This window comes from Hydractinia symbiolongicarpus, chromosome 9, assembly GCF_029227915.1.
Source record: "Hydractinia symbiolongicarpus strain clone_291-10 chromosome 9, HSymV2.1, whole genome shotgun sequence".
NCBI lineage: Eukaryota > Metazoa > Cnidaria > Hydrozoa > Anthoathecata > Hydractiniidae > Hydractinia > Hydractinia symbiolongicarpus.
Window position 1 is genome coordinate 9751974 of NC_079883.1, and position 14345 is coordinate 9766318.

At 41.0% G+C, this 14345-nt stretch overlaps 10 non-coding genes across 10 annotated transcripts; 5 read left to right on the plus strand and 5 right to left on the minus strand.

Annotated features, from left to right (window-relative positions):
- The first annotated feature begins 4773 nt into the window (after positions 1 to 4773).
- Positions 4774 to 4965, plus strand: LOC130661006 (U2 spliceosomal RNA). The gene has a single exon (XR_008988202.1). It is a non-coding gene; the product is annotated as a U2 spliceosomal RNA (small nuclear RNA).
- Positions 4966 to 5150: 185 nt separating this feature from the next.
- LOC130659958 (U1 spliceosomal RNA) lies at positions 5151 to 5315 on the plus strand. Its single transcript, XR_008987161.1, has one exon. It is a non-coding gene; the product is annotated as a U1 spliceosomal RNA (small nuclear RNA).
- Positions 5316 to 5643: 328 nt separating this feature from the next.
- Positions 5644 to 5762, minus strand: LOC130661692 (5S ribosomal RNA). Its single transcript, XR_008988870.1, has one exon. It is a non-coding gene; the product is annotated as a 5S ribosomal RNA (ribosomal RNA).
- A 4863-nt stretch (positions 5763 to 10625) lies between these two features.
- Positions 10626 to 10817, plus strand: LOC130661008 (U2 spliceosomal RNA). The gene has a single exon (XR_008988203.1). It is a non-coding gene; the product is annotated as a U2 spliceosomal RNA (small nuclear RNA).
- A 185-nt stretch (positions 10818 to 11002) lies between these two features.
- On the plus strand, positions 11003 to 11167 carry LOC130659959 (U1 spliceosomal RNA). The gene has a single exon (XR_008987163.1). It is a non-coding gene; the product is annotated as a U1 spliceosomal RNA (small nuclear RNA).
- A 328-nt stretch (positions 11168 to 11495) lies between these two features.
- On the minus strand, positions 11496 to 11614 carry LOC130661694 (5S ribosomal RNA). The gene has a single exon (XR_008988871.1). It is a non-coding gene; the product is annotated as a 5S ribosomal RNA (ribosomal RNA).
- A 949-nt stretch (positions 11615 to 12563) lies between these two features.
- LOC130661695 (5S ribosomal RNA) lies at positions 12564 to 12682 on the plus strand. The gene has a single exon (XR_008988872.1). It is a non-coding gene; the product is annotated as a 5S ribosomal RNA (ribosomal RNA).
- A 328-nt stretch (positions 12683 to 13010) lies between these two features.
- LOC130659961 (U1 spliceosomal RNA) lies at positions 13011 to 13175 on the minus strand. Its single transcript, XR_008987164.1, has one exon. It is a non-coding gene; the product is annotated as a U1 spliceosomal RNA (small nuclear RNA).
- A 185-nt stretch (positions 13176 to 13360) lies between these two features.
- Positions 13361 to 13552, minus strand: LOC130661009 (U2 spliceosomal RNA). Its single transcript, XR_008988204.1, has one exon. It is a non-coding gene; the product is annotated as a U2 spliceosomal RNA (small nuclear RNA).
- Positions 13553 to 13874: 322 nt separating this feature from the next.
- Positions 13875 to 13947, minus strand: Trnar-acg (transfer RNA arginine (anticodon ACG)). The gene has a single exon. It is a non-coding gene; the product is annotated as a tRNA-Arg (tRNA).
- Positions 13948 to 14345: the final 398 nt, after the last annotated feature.

Sequence of the window (14345 nt, forward strand, 5' to 3'; positions counted from 1 at the left end):
ATGCATGGATTATCTATTAGACTTTAAGGTTATAGTTTTGTGAAAAAAACAATGTTTTTTTAAAGATGTGTGGCTATAAAAATAGCCGTTGTTTTCTGAGTGTAGCGGTTTACTTCTTCTGTCCTTTGTCGTTCTTCTTTGGGAGTAAGACAGCTTGAATGTTTGGCAAAACACCACCAGCTGCAATGGTTACACCGCTCAAAAGTTTGTTTAATTCTTCATCATTACGAACAGCCAATTGTAAATGTCTTGGAATAATCCTAGCTTTTTTGTTGTCTCTTGCTGCGTTACCAGCCAACTCCAATATCTCAGCAGATAAATATTCCAAGACGGCTGCTAAGTAAACTGGTGCTCCAGATCCAATTCGGTTAGCATAGTGCCCTCTACGAAGGAATCTATGCACTCTACCGACTGGAAATTGAAGTCCAGCTCTTGAGGATCTTGTCTTGGCTTTAGCCTTAGCTTTTCCACCTTTTCCACGTCCAGACATAACTGCGATTTGATTTGTAAGTTAATACAAAAACGTACGAATATTTAACGTAAGTGTTAACGAAATAAACTTTACTCGTTTTTTCATCATAAAAATAGGATCGAAATCATGTTTTTTTAACCAATCATAATTAAGTATTAAACAAAAGATTTTTTTTTTAACCAATTAAATTGCGTATCGGCGTTTTCGGATCGAATTCGATCCGATTTTTTTACTTATAAACAAAAAGTTTTGACTTGCAGTTTAATGCTTATTTACAAGTTAAGTAGCAAAAATTTTTAACCATGTCTGACGCAGCAGCTAAAGGAGGAAAACAGGCACCTAAAGTAGCCAAGAAAGGTGAAAAAAGAGCCGGCAAAAAAGGAGGAAAGATTGGTGGAACTGGTGAAAAGAAACGCAAGAGAAAGAGAAAGGAAAGTTATGCTATTTACATCTACAATGTTTTGAAACAAGTTCACCCAGATGTCGGAGTTTCAAGCAAAGCTATGAGCATCATGAACTCATTTGTCAACGACATCTTTGAGCGCATTGCTTCCGAAGCTTCGCGTTTGGCTCTTCAAAACAAAAAGTCGACCATCTCTTCTCGTGAAATTCAAACCGCAGTACGTCTTCTCTTGCCTGGAGAACTTGCAAAACACGCAGTCAGTGAAGGAACAAAAGCCGTCACAAAATACACAAGCAGCAAGTAAACCAACGTCTACCAAACACAAACGGTCTTTTTTAAGACCACACATCTTTAAAAAAACATTTACTTGGCGTCACTACAAGTTAACCGAAGTTAATAAAACTTCTAAATAATGTGCTTAAGAACACTAGCCTACATTTAAAATACTTCCCCATGTGTGTGTGGATTAGCTTCACTTTTCATACGTATTATTAGCTGTACTTGCAGAAAAGACAAGTACATTGATCCATGTTATTGCTTACATTTAACTTAACCCAGCTTTTCACGGAAACACTCCCAGGCAAATTAACCCTACAAAGTATTTCTAAATTTTTTTTGTGTCATATATGACATAGTATCGTATAGCAATAAATGTAACTGTGACAAGACTTTACACATTGTGTAATTTGGAAGCGTGCACAAAGTAATGTTTTAAAAGATTTGTGGCTATAAAAATAGCCGTTTTTGTTGAGCAATGACAACGCTTAACCTCCGAATCCGTAAAGAGTTCTTCCTTGACGTTTTAAGGCATAAACAACATCCATAGCGGTAACGGTCTTGCGTTTAGCGTGCTCTGTGTAGGTTACAGCATCACGAATAACATTCTCTAAGAAAACCTTCAGTACACCTCTGGTTTCCTCATAGATAAGGCCAGAGATACGTTTGACACCACCTCGTCGAGCAAGACGCCGAATAGCAGGTTTTGTGATTCCCTGAATGTTATCACGAAGAATTTTTCGGTGACGTTTAGCACCTCCTTTTCCCAATCCTTTACCTCCTTTTCCGCGTCCAGACATATTGATATAGTTGCGTACAGAACGAGTACAAAAACAACGTTTGAGTTAACAGAATTCAGACAGCTTTAAAAAGAGGCCATAAAATTACCTACTGCTCGTGGAAACACCCTAATTAACCAATAGAGTTGCGTCATTACAAAATGTTCCGAACATTTTGTACATTTTTTTAAGTAAAACTGTAGTTTTTTTAAAAATTCGTGGTCTTAATGTTTCAGTAAGGCAATAAATTTGGCATCGTTGGAATTCGCCAAACCTTCTGCTACTTACTAAAAAAAAAAAAAGTCAAAAGCTTTTGTGTATCAGAAGATACAGCCGTTTTCCCGTAGCCAAAAAACACAGATTTTATAAAAATGTTAAAGTAATGAGCGTAATGTCATTATGCAGCCAATCAGAAATTACTTTCTTAGCACCAATCAAATGGTTTGTTTTGAACCTTAGCTGTCAATCAATATGAGAAATAAAACTTTGGCGCGATAGTGCATTTTAGACCGTCTTGTGTATCCGTACTACATCGACTTCTTAAAATATGGCTCGTACAAAGCAAACTGCACGTAAATCTACTGGAGGAAAGGCTCCACGAAAACAACTCGCCACTAAAGCTGCGAGGAAAAGCGCACCAGCTACTGGAGGAGTGAAAAAACCACATCGTTACAGACCTGGTACAGTTGCTCTCAGAGAAATCAGAAGATACCAGAAGTCAACCGAGCTCTTGATCCGCAAGTTGCCTTTCCAGCGTCTTGTGCGAGAAATTGCTCAGGACTTCAAAACAGATCTGCGATTCCAGAGCACAGCCGTTATGGCTCTGCAAGAGGCTTCTGAAGCGTACCTTGTTGGCTTGTTCGAGGATACTAACTTGTGTGCCATTCACGCAAAACGAGTTACAATCATGCCTAAAGACATCCAGTTGGCAAGAAGAATTCGTGGGGAACGTGCCTAAGCATCTTACCAAACAAAAAACGGCTATTTTTATAGCCACACATCCATAAAAAATATTACGGCTAGCTTTTTATATCAAACTTTGTCCTGCTTTCTGTTTAAATTTTATGCTACATAAAAATTTTATGCTACATAAAGTTTGACAATGTTAAAAATATGAAGGGCAAGAAAAGTAAAAGCAAGAAAATAAGAAATTTAAAAACGAAAATACTTAAACTTAGGGAATCTAATCTTAAATTTACTCTTTTTTAACTGTTTAAGTGACTTAAACAAGTTTAACTTTGTACCAAGATAATGTTTTTTTGTAAATGTGTGGCTATAAAAATAGCCGTTTGTTAATGTAATAGCCAGATACACACAAATTATTTTTTTGCGGTCTTCTTTGCTGCCTTTTTGGGAGTCTTTTTGACCTTCTTTGCTGCAGGTTTTTTAGCAACAGGCTTCTTTGTGGGTTTCTTAGCTGCTGGTTTCTTAGCCGAGGCTTTCTTTGTGGCAGGCTTCTTTGCTGCTTTCTTTGGCGTGCTCTTCTTTGCTGGCTTCTTTTTTGGTGTACTTTTCTTTGCAGTAGGCTTCTTTGCCGTTGGCTTTTTTGCTGCGGCCTTTTTCTTAGGTTTTTCTTTTTTTACCTGACCTAGCTTGAATGATCCAGAAGCACCAGTGCCTTTAGTTTGAATCAAATCGCCTGATGTTACTCCTCGTTTAAGAGCCATTTTCAGATGATGATCTGAGTTTTCAGCAACTTTGTAATTTGCATGAATATATTTTGTAATAGCTTGGCGAGATGAACCACCGCGTTCCTTTAGGGTAGCGATAGCAGCCTTGATCATGTCCACATATTTAGGGTGATCAGCTGTCTTCTTTGCAGCAGGTTTCTTCTTGGGTGCGATTTTCTTTGGAGAAGCTGCTTCACTCATTTTTAATGTTTTCTTACAACAATCCAACGATAAACGATGCTTGTTATCACAGTAGAAGTATACTAAACATTACCGTGTAAATGAGATATAATTTAAGACGGTGCGAAGTATGCGGACGTAAAAGTACCACTCCCGGAATTGATTTGGCGCGAAACAGAAATGTGTGTTTCTGTACATCGTATAATGTCCGTTTTGGGTGCCGCGACTATGCGAAAGCATGTTAATTTTTATTTGTAGTACGACGCAATAGTCTGCAAGAGAAGCTGCTGGAGTTTGAGGTCTTCAGCATTACATCTAGTCTGTTAATTTGGGCTTCTTCCGCGCTCGTGTTAGGATTTTCATAAAGCGTTCTTTGGTTTGCGTTGCGTATGTCGGCCTACATCATCGACACGGCCTGTTTCCGGCTATTAGGAGCAATTCATATATTGGGCACTGCGTTTCGACTTTTTTATTAGACCACAGTAAAAAAATTCACTCACAGAAGTCCCTTTCTTTCATGGCTACAAACACGAAGAATTCTGTCGTAAGTAAAACGAATGCGCAAGCCAAAATGACGATGGGGCGAAGTCATAAGCATGGCCCTGTGGCCCAATGGATAAGGCATCTGACTACGAATCAGGGGATTCCAGGTTCGACTCCTGGCAGGGTCGCACTGTCGCATTTCGGCTGCATGGTCTACTGTGTAACGCGCGCGCACGTTCTGGCGTAATGCGTTGATAAACGGAATGTACGCAGACATATTGGAAAGTAATATCACGCACTTAGTATCGTCGCCTTTGTTAGCATTCATGTAAGTTACCATCCACTCGCTACAGTCGCTCTCCATCCTACGGCTAAATCAACAGCCGTGATTTTTACTATGTCGCCGTCCATCCGTACGCGGTGACAGTTGTAAGCTTTACAGTAACGTGACATGCTCCACAAGCAGTTACGGTGTGTGGACGATGCCTATCATGGCAACGCTTGTTCTTTATCGCTTCTCGGCCTAATGGCTAAGATCAAGTGTAGTATCTGTTCTTATCAGTTTAATATCTGGTAGGCCATTCTCTGAATGGTCAGTATATTAATCTGATTTTTGGCCTTGGGTCATGGAGGTGGATTCATTCACGCCGTGACCACGGGTTGCCTTGGTGTTGCACTATTACCGATGGCGGCCCACATAAGCAATAAAAGAATAATAGCAGTCCTCTTTCCGACGGCACTCTGCATAGTCTACGGCGGGAACAAAACGCGTACACTGGGGGAGAATACAGCCTATGCCCCGCGACACGGCAGTTTATAACACACTCAAGCCACAAGCATTAACAAACTTTGAAGGGTACCCTCATGCTACGGTGCAGTTCCAACTCATACTTACCTGACGGGGAAGTAAAGACTGATCAATGAGGGTTTTCTTCCAGAGTGAGGCTCTTGCATTGCACTACGCTTGGGCTGACCTCTGCGATTACTGCAAACGTCAGTAACTCGACCGTACAATTTCTGGTAGTGGGGGCCTGCGTCCGCGCTCGCCCCCTCCTTAAGTCAAAATGAATGAGCTTAGAAAAGTTGCGCGGCCAAATGTCGGTGGTGACTTAAACGCTAAGGTAAAACCTCGCTTGGCTGTTACGAAACGTGATTGCGATATAAGTCCTCGGAAGGCGGCGGAATTTTATTTTATTTGCCATTCCGTCAGGGTTATTGGATGATCGGCAATAGATCGAGTTTGTATGCATTTGAAAGCTCTTTTTTCTCGTACTATCACCTGAAAATGTCGTAGGAAAATGTCATAGGAAACACTTTCAACAACCGCCACGTTCCTTAATTGTTATAACAAGAAATATATCACAGCAAATGAAAATGAAAAGCCTACGACACCGGGAGTTCCCAGGCGGTCCCCCATCCAAGTACTATCCCGGCCCGACGATGCTTAACTTCCGTGATCAGACGAGAACGGGTGTGTTCATCGTGGTATGGCCGTAGACATTAGTAGGTGCAAATACGTGCAATTTATTTTGACGTTGTGATCAAATTTTTTTATTTAATTTCTTTGAGTTACTTAGGACAAGGCGTATGCATGGATTATCTATTAGACTTTAAGGTTATAGTTTTGTGAAAAAAACAATGTTTTTTTAAAGATGTGTGGCTATAAAAATAGCCGTTGTTTTCTGAGTGTAGCGGTTTACTTCTTCTGTCCTTTGTCGTTCTTCTTTGGGAGTAAGACAGCTTGAATGTTTGGCAAAACACCACCAGCTGCAATGGTTACACCGCTCAAAAGTTTGTTTAATTCTTCATCATTACGAACAGCCAATTGTAAATGTCTTGGAATAATCCTAGCTTTTTTGTTGTCTCTTGCTGCGTTACCAGCCAACTCCAATATCTCAGCAGATAAATATTCCAAGACGGCTGCTAAGTAAACTGGTGCTCCAGATCCAATTCGGTTAGCATAGTGCCCTCTACGAAGGAATCTATGCACTCTACCGACTGGAAATTGAAGTCCAGCTCTTGAGGATCTTGTCTTGGCTTTAGCCTTAGCTTTTCCACCTTTTCCACGTCCAGACATAACTGCGATTTGATTTGTAAGTTAATACAAAAACGTACGAATATTTAACGTAAGTGTTAACGAAATAAACTTTACTCGTTTTTTCATCATAAAAATAGGATCGAAATCATGTTTTTTTAACCAATCATAATTAAGTATTAAACAAAAGATTTTTTTTTTAACCAATTAAATTGCGTATCGGCGTTTTCGGATCGAATTCGATCCGATTTTTTTACTTATAAACAAAAAGTTTTGACTTGCAGTTTAATGCTTATTTACAAGTTAAGTAGCAAAAATTTTTAACCATGTCTGACGCAGCAGCTAAAGGAGGAAAACAGGCACCTAAAGTAGCCAAGAAAGGTGAAAAAAGAGCCGGCAAAAAAGGAGGAAAGATTGGTGGAACTGGTGAAAAGAAACGCAAGAGAAAGAGAAAGGAAAGTTATGCTATTTACATCTACAATGTTTTGAAACAAGTTCACCCAGATGTCGGAGTTTCAAGCAAAGCTATGAGCATCATGAACTCATTTGTCAACGACATCTTTGAGCGCATTGCTTCCGAAGCTTCGCGTTTGGCTCTTCAAAACAAAAAGTCGACCATCTCTTCTCGTGAAATTCAAACCGCAGTACGTCTTCTCTTGCCTGGAGAACTTGCAAAACACGCAGTCAGTGAAGGAACAAAAGCCGTCACAAAATACACAAGCAGCAAGTAAACCAACGTCTACCAAACACAAACGGTCTTTTTTAAGACCACACATCTTTAAAAAAACATTTACTTGGCGTCACTACAAGTTAACCGAAGTTAATAAAACTTCTAAATAATGTGCTTAAGAACACTAGCCTACATTTAAAATACTTCCCCATGTGTGTGTGGATTAGCTTCACTTTTCATACGTATTATTAGCTGTACTTGCAGAAAAGACAAGTACATTGATCCATGTTATTGCTTACATTTAACTTAACCCAGCTTTTCACGGAAACACTCCCAGGCAAATTAACCCTACAAAGTATTTCTAAATTTTTTTTGTGTCATATATGACATAGTATCGTATAGCAATAAATGTAACTGTGACAAGACTTTACACATTGTGTAATTTGGAAGCGTGCACAAAGTAATGTTTTAAAAGATTTGTGGCTATAAAAATAGCCGTTTTTGTTGAGCAATGACAACGCTTAACCTCCGAATCCGTAAAGAGTTCTTCCTTGACGTTTTAAGGCATAAACAACATCCATAGCGGTAACGGTCTTGCGTTTAGCGTGCTCTGTGTAGGTTACAGCATCACGAATAACATTCTCTAAGAAAACCTTCAGTACACCTCTGGTTTCCTCATAGATAAGGCCAGAGATACGTTTGACACCACCTCGTCGAGCAAGACGCCGAATAGCAGGTTTTGTGATTCCCTGAATGTTATCACGAAGAATTTTTCGGTGACGTTTAGCACCTCCTTTTCCCAATCCTTTACCTCCTTTTCCGCGTCCAGACATATTGATATAGTTGCGTACAGAACGAGTACAAAAACAACGTTTGAGTTAACAGAATTCAGACAGCTTTAAAAAGAGGCCATAAAATTACCTACTGCTCGTGGAAACACCCTAATTAACCAATAGAGTTGCGTCATTACAAAATGTTCCGAACATTTTGTACATTTTTTTAAGTAAAACTGTAGTTTTTTTAAAAATTCGTGGTCTTAATGTTTCAGTAAGGCAATAAATTTGGCATCGTTGGAATTCGCCAAACCTTCTGCTACTTACTAAAAAAAAAAAAAGTCAAAAGCTTTTGTGTATCAGAAGATACAGCCGTTTTCCCGTAGCCAAAAAACACAGATTTTATAAAAATGTTAAAGTAATGAGCGTAATGTCATTATGCAGCCAATCAGAAATTACTTTCTTAGCACCAATCAAATGGTTTGTTTTGAACCTTAGCTGTCAATCAATATGAGAAATAAAACTTTGGCGCGATAGTGCATTTTAGACCGTCTTGTGTATCCGTACTACATCGACTTCTTAAAATATGGCTCGTACAAAGCAAACTGCACGTAAATCTACTGGAGGAAAGGCTCCACGAAAACAACTCGCCACTAAAGCTGCGAGGAAAAGCGCACCAGCTACTGGAGGAGTGAAAAAACCACATCGTTACAGACCTGGTACAGTTGCTCTCAGAGAAATCAGAAGATACCAGAAGTCAACCGAGCTCTTGATCCGCAAGTTGCCTTTCCAGCGTCTTGTGCGAGAAATTGCTCAGGACTTCAAAACAGATCTGCGATTCCAGAGCACAGCCGTTATGGCTCTGCAAGAGGCTTCTGAAGCGTACCTTGTTGGCTTGTTCGAGGATACTAACTTGTGTGCCATTCACGCAAAACGAGTTACAATCATGCCTAAAGACATCCAGTTGGCAAGAAGAATTCGTGGGGAACGTGCCTAAGCATCTTACCAAACAAAAAACGGCTATTTTTATAGCCACACATCCATAAAAAATATTACGGCTAGCTTTTTATATCAAACTTTGTCCTGCTTTCTGTTTAAATTTTATGCTACATAAAAATTTTATGCTACATAAAGTTTGACAATGTTAAAAATATGAAGGGCAAGAAAAGTAAAAGCAAGAAAATAAGAAATTTAAAAACGAAAATACTTAAACTTAGGGAATCTAATCTTAAATTTACTCTTTTTTAACTGTTTAAGTGACTTAAACAAGTTTAACTTTGTACCAAGATAATGTTTTTTTGTAAATGTGTGGCTATAAAAATAGCCGTTTGTTAATGTAATAGCCAGATACACACAAATTATTTTTTTGCGGTCTTCTTTGCTGCCTTTTTGGGAGTCTTTTTGACCTTCTTTGCTGCAGGTTTTTTAGCAACAGGCTTCTTTGTGGGTTTCTTAGCTGCTGGTTTCTTAGCCGAGGCTTTCTTTGTGGCAGGCTTCTTTGCTGCTTTCTTTGGCGTGCTCTTCTTTGCTGGCTTCTTTTTTGGTGTACTTTTCTTTGCAGTAGGCTTCTTTGCCGTTGGCTTTTTTGCTGCGGCCTTTTTCTTAGGTTTTTCTTTTTTTACCTGACCTAGCTTGAATGATCCAGAAGCACCAGTGCCTTTAGTTTGAATCAAATCGCCTGATGTTACTCCTCGTTTAAGAGCCATTTTCAGATGATGATCTGAGTTTTCAGCAACTTTGTAATTTGCATGAATATATTTTGTAATAGCTTGGCGAGATGAACCACCGCGTTCCTTTAGGGTAGCGATAGCAGCCTTGATCATGTCCACATATTTAGGGTGATCAGCTGTCTTCTTTGCAGCAGGTTTCTTCTTGGGTGCGATTTTCTTTGGAGAAGCTGCTTCACTCATTTTTAATGTTTTCTTACAACAATCCAACGATAAACGATGCTTGTTATCACAGTAGAAGTATACTAAACATTACCGTGTAAATGAGATATAATTTAAGACGGTGCGAAGTATGCGGACGTAAAAGTACCACTCCCGGGAATTGATTTGGCGCGAAAACAGAAATGTGTGTTTCTGTACATCGTATAATGTCCGTTTTGGGTGCCGCGACTATGCGAAAGCATGTTAATTTTTATTTGTAGTACGACGCAATAGTCTGCAAGAGAAGCTGCTGGAGTTTGAGGTCTTCAGCATTACATCTAGTCTGTTAATTTGGGCTTCTTCCGCGCTCGTGTTAGGATTTTCATAAAGCGTTCTTTGGTTTGCGTTGCGTATGTCGGCCTACATCATCGACACGGCCTGTTTCCGGCTATTAGGAGCAATTCATATATTGGGCACTGCGTTTCGACTTTTTTATTAGACCACAGTAAAAAAATTCACTCACAGAAGTCCCTTTCTTTCATGGCTACAAACACGAAGAATTCTGTCGTAAGTAAAACGAATGCGCAAGCCAAAATGACGATGGGGCGAAGTCATAAGCATGGCCCTGTGGCCCAATGGATAAGGCATCTGACTACGAATCAGGGGATTCCAGGTTCGACTCCTGGCAGGGTCGCACTGTCGCATTTCGGCTGCATGGTCTACTGTGTAACGCGCGCGCACGTTCTGGCGTAATGCGTTGATAAACGGAATGTACGCAGACATATTGGAAAGTAATATCACGCACTTAGTATCGTCGCCTTTGTTAGCATTCATGTAAGTTACCATCCACTCGCTACAGTCGCTCTCCATCCTACGGCTAAATCAACAGCCGTGATTTTTACTATGTCGCCGTCCATCCGTACGCGGTGACAGTTGTAAGCTTTACAGTAACGTGACATGCTCCACAAGCAGTTACGGTGTGTGGACGATGCCTATCATGGCAACGCTTGTTCTTTATCGCTTCTCGGCCTAATGGCTAAGATCAAGTGTAGTATCTGTTCTTATCAGTTTAATATCTGGTAGGCCATTCTCTGAATGGTCAGTATATTAATCTGATTTTTGGCCTTGGGTCATGGAGGTGGATTCATTCACGCCGTGACCACGGGTTGCCTTGGTGTTGCACTATTACCGATGGCGGCCCACATAAGCAATAAAAGAATAATAGCAGTCCTCTTTCCGACGGCACTCTGCATAGTCTACGGCGGGAACAAAACGCGTACACTGGGGGAGAATACAGCCTATGCCCCGCGACACGGCAGTTTATAACACACTCAAGCCACAAGCATTAACAAACTTTGAAGGGTACCCTCATGCTACGGTGCAGTTCCAACTCATACTTACCTGACGGGGAAGTAAAGACTGATCAATGAGGGTTTTCTTCCAGAGTGAGGCTCTTGCATTGCACTACGCTTGGGCTGACCTCTGCGATTACTGCAAACGTCAGTAACTCGACCGTACAATTTCTGGTAGTGGGGGCCTGCGTCCGCGCTCGCCCCCTCCTTAAGTCAAAATGAATGAGCTTAGAAAAGTTGCGCGGCCAAATGTCGGTGGTGACTTAAACGCTAAGGTAAAACCTCGCTTGGCTGTTACGAAACGTGATTGCGATATAAGTCCTCGGAAGGCGGCGGAATTTTATTTTATTTGCCATTCCGTCAGGGTTATTGGATGATCGGCAATAGATCGAGTTTGTATGCATTTGAAAGCTCTTTTTTCTCGTACTATCACCTGAAAATGTCGTAGGAAAATGTCATAGGAAACACTTTCAACAACCGCCACGTTCCTTAATTGTTATAACAAGAAATATATCACAGCAAATGAAAATGAAAAGCCTACGACACCGGGAGTTCCCAGGCGGTCCCCCATCCAAGTACTATCCCGGCCCGACGATGCTTAACTTCCGTGATCAGACGAGAACGGGTGTGTTCATCGTGGTATGGCCGTAGACATTAGTAGGTGCAAATACGTGCAATTTATTTTGACGTTGTGATCAAATTTTTTTATTTAATTTCTTTGAGTTACTTAGGACAAGGCGTATGCATGGATTATCTATTAGACTTTAAGGTTATAGTTTTGTGAAAAAAACAATGTTTTTTTAAAGATGTGTGGCTATAAAAATAGCCGTTGTTTTCTGAGTGTAGCGGTTTACTTCTTCTGTCCTTTGTCGTTCTTCTTTGGGAGTAAGACAGCTTGAATGTTTGGCAAAACACCACCAGCTGCAATGGTTACACCGCTCAAAGTAGTTTATTTCGTTAACACTTACGTTAAAGTATTCGTACGTTTTTGTATTGAACTTACAAATCAAATCGCAGTTTATGTCTGGGACGTGGAAAAGGTGGAAAAGCTAAGGCTAAAGCCAAGACAAGATCCTCAAGAGCTGGTGACTTCAGATTCCAGTCGGTAGAGTGCATGAGATTCCTTCGTAAGAGGGCACTATGCTAACCGAATTGGATCTGGAGCACCAGTTACTTAGCAGCCGTCTTGAGATATTTATCTGCTGAGATATTGGAGTTGGCTGGTAACGCAGCAAGAGACAACAAAAAAGCTAGGATTATTCCAAGACATTTACAATTGGCTGTTCGTAATGATGAAGAATTAAACAAACTTTTGAGCGGTGTAACCATTGCAGCTGGTGGTGTTTTGCCAAACATTCAAGCTGTCTTACTCCCAAAGAAGAACGACAAAGGACAGAAGAAGTAAACCGCTACACTCAGAAAACAACGGCTATTTTTATAGCCACACATCTTTAAAAAAACATTGTTTTTTTCACAAAACTATAACCTTAAAGTCTAATAGATAATCCATGCATACGCCTTGTCCTAAGTAACTCAAAGAAATTAAATAAAAAAATTTGATCACAACGTCAAAATAAATTGCACGTATTTGCACCTACTAATGTCTACGGCCATACCACGATGAACACACCCGTTCTCGTCTGATCACGGAAGTTAAGCATCGTCGGGCCGGGATAGTACTTGGATGGGGGACCGCCTGGGAACTCCCGGTGTCGTAGGCTTTTCATTTTCATTTGCTGTGATATATTTCTTGTTATAACAATTAAGGAACGTGGCGGTTGTTGAAAGTGTTTCCTATGACATTTTCCTACGACATTTTCAGGTGATAGTACGAGAAAAAAGAGCTTTCAAATGCATACAAACTCGATCTATTGCCGATCATCCAATAACCCTGACGGAATGGCAAATAAAATAAAATTCCGCCGCCTTCCGAGGACTTATATCGCAATCACGTTTCGTAACAGCCAAGCGAGGTTTTACCTTAGCGTTTAAGTCACCACCGACATTTGGCCGCGCAACTTTTCTAAGCTCATTCATTTTGACTTAAGGAGGGGGCGAGCGCGGACGCAGGCCCCCACTACCAGAAATTGTACGGTCGAGTTACTGACGTTTGCAGTAATCGCAGAGGTCAGCCCAAGCGTAGTGCAATGCAAGAGCCTCACTCTGGAAGAAAACCCTCATTGATCAGTCTTTACTTCCCCGTCAGGTAAGTATGAGTTGGAACTGCACCGTAGCATGAGGGTACCCTTCAAAGTTTGTTAATGCTTGTGGCTTGAGTGTGTTATAAACTGCCGTGTCGCGGGGCATAGGCTGTATTCTCCCCCAGTGTACGCGTTTTGTTCCCGCCGTAGACTATGCAGAGTGCCGTCGGAAAGAGGACTGCTATTATTCTTTTATTGCTTATGTGGGCCGCCATCGGTAATAGTGCAACACCAAGGCAACCCGTGGTCACGGCGTGAATGAATCCACCTCCATGACCCAAGGCCAAAAATCAGATTAATATACTGACCATTCAGAGAATGGCCTACCAGATATTAAACTGATAAGAACAGATACTACACTTGATCTTAGCCATTAGGCCGAGAAGCGATAAAGAACAAGCGTTGCCATGATAGGCATCGTCCACACACCGTAACTGCTTGTGGAGCATGTCACGTTACTGTAAAGCTTACAACTGTCACCGCGTACGGATGGACGGCGACATAGTAAAAATCACGGCTGTTGATTTAGCCGTAGGATGGAGAGCGACTGTAGCGAGTGGATGGTAACTTACATGAATGCTAACAAAGGCGACGATACTAAGTGCGTGATATTACTTTCCAATATGTCTGCGTACATTCCGTTTATCAACGCATTACGCCAGAACGTGCGCGCGCGTTACACAGTAGACCATGCAGCCGAAATGCGACAGTGCGACCCTGCCAGGAGTCGAACCTGGAATCCCCTGATTCGTAGTCAGATGCCTTATCCATTGGGCCACAGGGCCATGCTTATGACTTCGCCCCATCGTCATTTTGGCTTGCGCATTCGTTTTACTTACGACAGAATTCTTCGTGTTTGTAGCCATGAAAGAAAGGGACTTCTGTGAGTGAATTTTTTTACTGTGGTCTAATAAAAAAGTCGAAACGCAGTGCCCAATATATGAATTGCTCCTAATAGCCGGAAACAGGCCGTGTCGATGATGTAGGCCGACATACGCAACGCAAACCAAAGAACGCTTTATGAAAATCCTAACACGAGCGCGGAAGAAGCCCAAATTAACAGACTAGATGTAATGCTGAAGACCTCAAACTCCAGCAGCTTCTCTTGCAGACTATTGCGTCGTACTACAAATAAAAATTAACATGCTTTCGCATAGTCGCGGCACCCAAAACGGACATTATA